Source organism: Dendropsophus ebraccatus, chromosome 5 (genome assembly GCF_027789765.1).
Source record: "Dendropsophus ebraccatus isolate aDenEbr1 chromosome 5, aDenEbr1.pat, whole genome shotgun sequence".
Taxonomy (NCBI): domain Eukaryota; kingdom Metazoa; phylum Chordata; class Amphibia; order Anura; family Hylidae; genus Dendropsophus; species Dendropsophus ebraccatus.
The window spans coordinates 55,003,172-55,012,939 of NC_091458.1; the positions used below are offsets into that span (position 1 = coordinate 55,003,172).

Consider the following 9,768-nt stretch of genomic DNA (forward strand, 5'->3'; position numbering starts at 1 on the left):
CGGACCCTTCATAAATGTCCCCCATATAGCCTATTTTAATATTTTTATGCTGAGTAATATTCTATGTACACCAATGATTGAGACAAGACCATTTAAAAAAAAAAAATGTATAGCTGTACACGCTGGCAGTAGAGAGCACCATAATAAAAATTACATCTTTATCGACCAACATATTCTGGGATTTCTCTGCTGGACTTTTGGGGCCCCATATTAGGATTTTCTTATTTTGTCGCAGTTTGGGCCTACCAGATCCTCTGAAATCACTAATATAGTTTCTTGCCTGTAGCCTAGGAAGAACTCATACATTTCTTTCAGGATGGGATTTGGCCACATTAGCTTCTAGACCCCTGGGCATCTGCACATGGAGCACATATGGTATATCCGCCTCTATGTTATACATCGTGTTCTGGTGCCAAACTGATGAAATTAGCATTGCTGGGATGCACATTGCTGTAGCTGAATTGTAGCAACATATTTAGATTTTCAGTTTGCATGGGGTCCTGGGAAATGTGTGCATTCATGGGGCCCCCTGTAGATAAGCATGTGCGTTCACATGTAGTAAAGAGGCGATGATTATTGCATCCTTCTGTGTTTTTAATTAAACAAAGCGCAGGTAGAGAATGGGGGTTATTATTGCCTCATTAGATTATCTCGCATAAACATGCCTTGGCAGCATCTCAGGGGCCATTCCTGGAACATGCTGCTTAATTAAAGAAACATTAATATTTATCAGCACTACTCTGTAACACATTACATGCATCTCCTAGGACTCTGGGGTTAAATATTTTTAAGTAAAGCAGGTCAGCCTGGTGCAGGCATAAAGTAACATTACTGGCACTTACACAGTGTTATGATGAAATATGATTCCTTAATATCAACGTGATCACTAAATGAATTAAATATGAATCATCGTAAGAAGAGTTATATTGGTTTTATTTGTCATCAAAAACACAAGAGGTAAACTGTGGTCGTAATGAAGGACAAAGTCATTTGAGTTTAGAAATTCTTTACCAATAGAATTTTTGCATGGGAGAAAATTATGTCTATTTATATATGGGTATGTTCACACTGAGCAAATACGAATCCCGCCGTGCACAGTGTCCAGATGTGAGTGAACGAGAGGGCGCGCTCCCCTCTTTGAGCGGAGAGCGGCGGCGCCGACCTTCTTATCACGCCGCCTACAGCACAGAATGGGACTTGCCGTACTGCGCATTTGTGGCGTGATGAAAACGCCGGACGCTACAGCACACCTCTGGAGGACGTCACAGCTTCCCTGGAGTTTGAATCACGCCCCTCCCGCCCAGAGGGATGTCAATACATCGCCGAACTGCCCAGGTGACCGTGACTACCTGCCCACAGCCCACCGTCCAGATGACTACTTGTTGGTGATTACCATACAGCGCGCCAATGTATAAAAGTAAGATTATAAGCTTTCATTTGCAGGGAATGATTGATCAGCACACGTCCTGAGCTGAATAGTGATTTTATACGTGATTGGTTCCCTTTAAAAAGAGAGAGTGGGTAGAGGGAAATGTATGGACCTTGGCAATGGCCAACAAAAGATAACAAAGCACTATCTATCTATCTATCTATCTATCTATCTATCTATCTATCTATCTATCTATCACCTATGGATATTTATAGATGCACAGCTACATACCAACAAGAAACAAGCTTTCATGCTGCCTGAATCATCAGGGAGGTCCCCAATGGCTTCTCCCCACCCCTTTAGCTTTATTTGATAGCTATCTCCCTGTTCAGGTTTGAGGAAAGATCTATCAGTCAAGGCCAGCGAGCAGAAAGAAACCAACAGGGATCTCCTGCATAACTTGTAGTTTAGGCAGCAAGAGAGTTGTGACATGTTCCTTTAAAGACGAGGTTGTTAGCATGTACCTATGAATATATAAATACAATGTAATAAAGGGAAATAAGAACAGATAGAAAAGTAGCTCAGCCCAAAGTAAAACATTATAGTGGGTGCAAACAGTTGAACACCTTGATCAGGTTAAATATGTAGGAGATGGGGGGAAAACGCAGCACTCCAAAAATCTGGTGAAGTTTCTGTTGCCTCTTGCAGCTTCTTTTTTTTAGCTTAAAGGGAAGCTGTCACTAGGTTTATTTGCCCTTGAATGAAGGCAGTATAAATAAGTGACAGAAATGCTGAACTGATCAGTGTATTACTTACATCATTCTGTTCAGCAGTTCTCCTAATATGCAGGAGAATAGGATTATTGCCACACTCCTCCCCCACCCTCCAGCTGCTGATTGACAGTTGCTGACTATACACAGCATAGTTAGATAACTGCCAATCAGCAACTGGTAGGCGGAGTTTTCTGCTTCTCATGAATATTGAGGACTACTAGGCTCATGCACATAACGGAGAGGAGTACTTATTGTCCATGTCATTTAGGAGGATATCTCTGAATCAGCTGCATAGAACAATGTCAGTGATACATCATTGTGTTCAGCTTCTCAGTCACTAGTTTATACTACCCTTAGATAGGGCACCATCCCTTTAATAAAGGCTGCAAGAGGCAACAGAAACAATGTACAACTTAAGAGTAGAAAACTGCCACAAACAAAAACTGGGGGCAGCACAGGTAAAAGCTTACTTTATGAAATATAGATGAAGAACCTGTCCACCAATGGAGCACATTAGGCATGTGTGTCCTATACTGACAACTGCAGCGCTATGCACTGTGTGTGAATATAACATCATATAGTGTGAGAACATATGTTGCTTCCGTGGGACCCTAGGGTAGAACACTTAGCTTACTATACTATGCATTATATTTCTTTTGAATGCATGAAATTACCATTTTTATCCATTGCCTCTAAAGTTTAACATGTGCCCACTAAATCTTCACAATGAAAGCAACTTATTTATAGACTACAGACCCTATTACATGGGGCAACTATAAGCTGGACATGCCAATATCACCCTGTGTAATAGGCCCCCTGTGATCAGCTGACGAATGAGCAAACCCCAATTGTTTCAATCAAGTCATCTGGACATGGTAAAAAAAAATCCTCATTCATTGGGTGCACATCTCCCCGTGTAATATCTAATGTGCAGCTGAAGAATGCTGAGAGTAAAGAACATAAGTCATCCAACGATCATTTCTACAGTCTGTCTCTGTAATACCACCCTAATCCAGTATTTAATATGCAAATTTGCTAAGAAAATGTGATAAGCCTGACCCAGGCTCATGACCAAAATCTACACATGGAAAGTGTTTAAACCCATTGCTTGGCATGTTCTTCAATAAGGGGTCAATTCAGTCCTATAAAAACATTTCCTGATGATCACACCTACTAGTAACTTTAACATGTATATTTCCATGGCATCAATCCTTGTTATTGAAAACACATGCCTTTTACCTCTCCATGAGCCTACAAGGCATTTTCAGGACCTGTGACAGCAAAGAGGTTAACTACAGCATCATTTCGCAGCCTAAGCATGCCCTAGTACTGAAGAGTTTCCTGTAATGCACTCCCGCTCTGTTCCCAGAGCTATTCTTAGGACACACATTTGTGCATGTGTATGCATTTTAAACTCCAATTACACATCCCATCTGCAGGCAGAGGCAGCCATGGAGAGGCCTGGTGAATTACCAGACACCTCTTAATATTAATCAACCCCTCCCTCCACATCCTTCCCTCCCAGACTCACGTCATCCTCTATTTTTCCCCCCTTCTGCCTCTTCTTTTCCTTCCATTGCAGGATGGAGCAGATGGAAAATAGGACAATAGGGTCCATATTCCCAGCAGGAGGCTGGCGTGAAGCTCACACCTAATATATTCCTCCTGATCTTTCTCCCATCTTTGCATAAAATCAATGCCAGGGCACACTGCTTAAATATTTTATAAGACTATGTGGCCTGAGTGCAACAATGAAAGTACACCAAGTCCTTGTCCTCTGCAAAACTCGGAGGTAACCACTTCACTGCCAAAGTTTTTATTCTATAGCAACCAATGGAGAGCATTAAAAATCCATGTAGCTCTAAAATGAACAGATAGACTCATGATATATATTTGCTTTGCTTTGTCTTGCAATTCCACTTTTGTGTTTGTATATGCAGTTATGCAGAGCTGTGAATTAAATATTCATTGAGAAAAAAAACCCATTAAACTTGATATGTATTTCAGTGCACCAAGGACGACTGCAACAGGATTCTGCAGAACTTTATTGGATGCACCAGCTTTGCCGGAAAATGACCCTGGTAAATATTTTAAAATGTTGGCAACTGTTGAAAAGTTCCCAGGATCCCTTTCACTCCTGCACTGATGAGTATCTTTATGATTTACCCAACTTGTTTCTAATATAAAGGGCTTTCTATTTCCAGATGTGCCGCAGTCATGCTAAGCTGGACATGCACAAGGACATCCCCAAAATCACAGCGCACATGCCGAGGCTTGCGGTTTCCTCACTCCAAAGGAAAAAAGAAAAGAATGAACAATGTGTTTTATTTCTTGTCGACTGCTCATTCGTGAAGACAGATGGAGCAGATCTGCAACAGATTACAGAGCAAGAATTCGAGACATAGGACTCTATAGTTAACACCAACTTACTAAGCACTTTGCTGACTTCCCTTCCTTGGAACACCTTCAAAAGCCCACTTCATTTATCATGCCTGGGATCAAATGCTCAGCACCATTTTACCTGTTGATGGCATCCACAAGGCATTAATTATAACCCACATCCGACATGGGTGCACCTCTGCATTTCAATCCATACTCTGCAATTTGAGTCCATACACAGTGGATTTAGTGTAGTGCCTGTGTAGAGGGTTTTTCGGCAGAGAATTTCACACATTTTTTATCGTTGTGCATAATTTGGCTCTGATAGATGAAAGTAAATATTTATTATTAGTCTTTACAGGGGGACAAGAAACACGTTTCTTTGTTGGCGTCTGGAAAATGCACTGCCGAGATGTCTTGAAAAGGCGTTTTTTGTCTGATGAGTGCTATTGCCCTTTTAAAGACAAGCAAATGATTGTTCCATTGACCTCATCACTGCTAGACAGCAGTTTGCAGGGTATGCAACGTTTGCCCTTGTAACTGCTTGCTATAGGAGGTTGCAGAGCAATCCCTGAATCCCCCTGCGCTCCCTGTCTACTGCAATTATTCTATAGATAAATATTAATCTTCATCTTAGCCTGACTTAGTGAAAGACGTCAATTAGGTGAACTCTTAGCATGGAAGAATAATGGCAGCGACTGAGGTCTGTCCCAAGGAACACACAATCTAATTTATTGAAGGAATGTAAACATGAAATTAGACTGCAGTAAAAGAAGAAGAAGAAGAGGAAGAAGAAGAAGAAAGTTACTAATACAGCACCCATTCTCTGTGTTTTATTATTGGACTGACCTTTTTTTGTGAAGTTCATTCTTAAATTTTCTTACCAATAGTGTGAACTGGAAAACAATGAAGTAAATAACTCACTAGTAGGCATCAATGTCACACAGTAGCATTGGGGTCAGACTTGACCCATAAATCTTTGTTCTTTAAAGGTTATGTCTAGGTGCTTTATCTCTCATAAGCATGCAAGTTTTTGGGGGTGTTGGAAAAAGCATTGGGCAAACAGAGCTACCACCAAAGTCTTTTTGCACCTGCTTCATGTATACCAGAATATAGTATGTAGGGGGTGCTTAAAGGGTAGACTGGCAGGAATATTTTTGAATATGTGGCCTGGTCTGCAGAGAACATAAAGCGCTAAACTTATCTAGCCCACTTCAATGCTGCTGCCAGTTTCCGGAAAACCCAGTGCCTGCCACGGTCCTTTTCTGTTCACATGGTACAACATTGGAATTGGTAAAGAAGAGAACCGCGGCAGGGAGAGGGCTGGGTTAACGTACCACTTTGTTATGTTCCTTGCAGCCCAGGCCACATTGTAAAGAAAATCAGTCTCTGCAGTGGATTGTTGACATATCTACCAGTTATAACAACTTCTTGTTAATGAGTTAGGAAGTAGGGGAGGTCTGGCCCCACAAATGGCTGAGCACTGATGAGAAATTCTTCACATAACAACTGATTATGCGGCACAGCCTAAAAGCCGTGCTGCACAAAGCAATTTCAGCACCCTTTGCAATGAGGTAAGTGAACAGCCAATGGACAGGTAAACACTCATTCTTCAGCTGATCGCATCATCTTGCCTTGCTTAGATTTTTCTTAAAAATCTAAAATCTGTCACTATTATTTAAATACAAAGGGCTGTATACATGACAGGCTTGTGGGCCCTCAGAAGGCTCTCGGCTGCAATGGAAACTTATCATCAGCCAACAATTGTGTCGCTGGACTGCTGGTGGGAGCCACAGACACTGTCCGATCTGTTACATGCCATGGTCATGATTATACAGGTTTCTGTACTAGTTAGTGCAGGAGCCTTGACCACCTTGCTATAATAGGTGTATTACTCAGAAAAAGGCCCATTAGAGACCACCATAGAAAGGCATATTGGTGGTCACCAAAGGGCTCACCTATTTGGTCTCTACTTTTATGGTAGTCAAACGCTCTTTCTTAAACATCCACTTGTTGATCATATTAATAAACTGAAAGCTTAACTTTCTTTCTACAGACATTAATGGTACAACACGATTAATGGTTTCAGTGGTCGCTTATGTGCACACAAGAGGTTACAATCCTGTTACAAGAATTACCAGAGAATTGAACCCACTGCATTCCTATGAGTTTTGCATTAGGCTAAACCAAGGAGTGGAGTTTAAAGGGAGTTCTGTGCCCTTAACCAAGAAGGTGTGGAATTTTCCACAGGCAATCTCCAGGTCATTACCCCACAGACTAATTTCCATTAGCAACATCTGAGGCCTTAAAATACTTAAGGCAGTCCTATAAGAGGCTAGAAGCCATACACTCTGTTTACAAAGACCCAATTTCTCCTATACCTGTCACTATTTCTGAGAGGTCTACCTCATCTGAACCTCTAAAAACTACATTCCAGACCAGTACAAAACAGGACTGGACTGGTTGCATCCTGAAACAAAGCAAATGCTCACTCAGCCAATCACTGGCAGCCGTGTTGACTCGCCCCAGCCAGTGATTGGCTAAGCAGGCATTTCCTATGTGTCAAGACACAATCAGAAAACATAGCAGTGGGAAATGCCACTGAACAGCAAGAGGATTGGCAGCAAGTGTTTACTAGGGTTTTTCTGTTGGATATTGTCTTCAAGTTCCATGTCCAGTTCTGGAACACTCTAAAAAGCTGCAGCGGTTTGAAGAACAAATATTGGCTTAACAGGCAGATTATAGCTCTGTGGTAAAGACCCAGCAATCAGTTGACAAAAGAGAAATCCTTTCTTGGCTAGTCACTGGGATCAAGTGGCTGATCAGCAGGGTGTGTACATATAAAATGACCCAGTACCAATGGGGGAAAGAATATATCACTTGTTTATTTGTATCATTTATCTCTGAGTTTAGCTTTCATTTTCAATCTAATTTACAAGAACATTTTATTCTGCCAATAATAGTCATCATTATTGCTACTATTAGTCAATCTGGTTCCCTAATATAACCATAAATGCTGAAATTGAGCTCCAGATAGGCAATCCTATGGCTGAAAACAAAGCCTGGCAGGGACTTGTTTACATCAGCCATTTAGAAAAGGGGGAGGGGGGAGCTCACACACTTTTTTTGTGTATAAAGCAGAAAGCAGCAGCTCAGAACTGTGGAAAGGAGACAGAATAAATAATAAATTAAATGAACTGTACCCCTTTAACCCCTAGATGACCCAGGACATACCGGTATGCAATAGGTCACTGTCCCCAGACAACCCTAGGTGTACCAGTACGTCCTGGGCTATGAAGCATGCTCCGGAGCGGAGCACGCTTCATAGGAGAGGGGGCCGGCTGCAGTGAGCAGCCCAGCCCTCAGCGTTATTGACAGGCTGCAGCGATAGAGCTAAAACGTGTCATTAACCCCTTAAACTCTGCAGCGTTTAAGTGTAAGTGTCAGGCGCAGTGTGACTTCGGGGGTCCTGATCGGTTTAACGGACCACCGGAGGTCTCTCACCTTCCCCTGTGCAGTCCGATCGTCGCTCTGATGATTAAGTCTGCCAAAAGCAGGCTTAATCAGCAGAGCGCCTATCACACTGATTAATGCTATGCCTATGGCATAGCAATGATCAGTGTGTATAATCTTACAATTGTAAAAGTGACTTAAAATATGAAAAAAAAATGTAAAAATGTCTTTATAAATACCCCAAAGCCCCTCCCCCAATAAAAGTTTTAATCACCCCCGTTTCCCATTATATAAATAAAACATATAAAAATAAATAAATAAACATATACTATACCATAGCGTGCGTAATTGTCCGATCTATTAAAATATAACAATCGTCATCGCTAATGGCAAACGGTGTAGATGAAAAGAGGGGAAAAAGTACCAGGATTGCATTTTTTTTGTTAAATTATATATATAAAAAATTAATAAAAAGTGATCAAAACGTCCGATCCTCAAAAATTTGTTATTAATAAAAACTAGGGATCATGGCGGAAAAATAGCACCCCATACAGCCCAGTAGGTAAAAAAATAAAACCATTATAAGCGTCACAATAGGCCCATTTTATTAATAATTAATAGCAAAAAAAAGGATTTAATGAAAAACAAATATGTTAACCTGCATATGGTTGTTTTCGGACCTATAGAATAATGGTATCATGTCGCTTTTACCATATAGTGCATTACGTAGACACAGGAACCCCCCAAAAGTTACCATACTGCATTCTTTTTCACCAATTTATATCTTCATAAATAATAATTTTGGGGTTCCATCATACATGTTATGGTAGAATGAAAGACGCCATTACAAAGTACAACAGTTGATAGCTGACAGTCAGTGTAGCTGCCGCTGGGCCCCGATCAGTGGATCGGTAACAATGCACTGATCCCGGTAAAGACAGCAGTAAACCCTCGGTCCTGGTCTCTGCTGAGTTCCGGGATCCAGGGGAAGCTGGAGCAGAGTGTCATCCCCGCTCTGCAGCCCACTGGCGGCTCCCTGCACCACCCCCTACTTCACCTCACACATATCAACCCCCCTGCTGCTGTGCCATCACCACTGCTGTGTCCCCCCCCCTGCTGCCGTGTCCACGAAACCTCCCCACTGCCGTGTCCCCTGATCCCTCCGTTGCTGTGTCTCCCCCCGGCTGCCACGCCCCCCTCCTGATCTGATCGTTAGGGCACAGCATGGATGCAGGCTCTGGTCTTCAGAGATCAGAGCCTGCATCCATACAGTGTAATAACACACACAATAAAAATACCCTACCCCCTGTGATCTCCCAGTAATAAGGGAGATCTTAGTTAGTGTCCGTCAGTCAGCATTCGTTAGTAAGCGCAAGTCAGCATCCGTTAGTAAGCGTCAGTGTCAGTCAGTGTCCATTAGTAACAGTCAGTCAGCGTCTGTTAGTAAACGTCGGTGTCAGTCAGTGTCCTTTAGTAAGCGTCAGTGTCAATTAACGTCCGTTAGTAAGTCAGCGTCCATTAGTAAGCGTTAGTTAGCGTCCGTTAGTAAGTGTCAGTGTCAGTCAGCGTCCGTTAGTAAGAGTCAGTCATTGTCCGTTACTAAGCATCAATCAGTGTCCGTTAGTAATTGTCAGTCAGCGTCCGTTAGTCAGCGTCTGTAAGTAAACGTCAGTCAGCATCCATTAGTAAGTGTGAGTAAGCATCAGTGTTCGTTAGTGTCAGTAAACATCTGTGCATTTACTGCTAGAGGAGGAGTTCACACACATACAGAGGTGCTCCCTCTCTTCTGAGCCC

General features: G+C 42.1%; 1 long non-coding RNA gene across 1 annotated transcript; it reads left to right on the forward strand.

Annotated features, from left to right (window-relative positions):
* The first annotated feature begins 2,424 nt into the window (after positions 1-2,424).
* LOC138793580 (uncharacterized) lies at positions 2,425-4,720 on the forward strand. The gene is made up of 3 exons (XR_011363303.1): positions 2,425-2,600; positions 4,150-4,223; positions 4,347-4,720. It is a non-coding gene; the product is annotated as an uncharacterized lncRNA (long non-coding RNA).
* Positions 4,721-9,768: the final 5,048 nt, after the last annotated feature.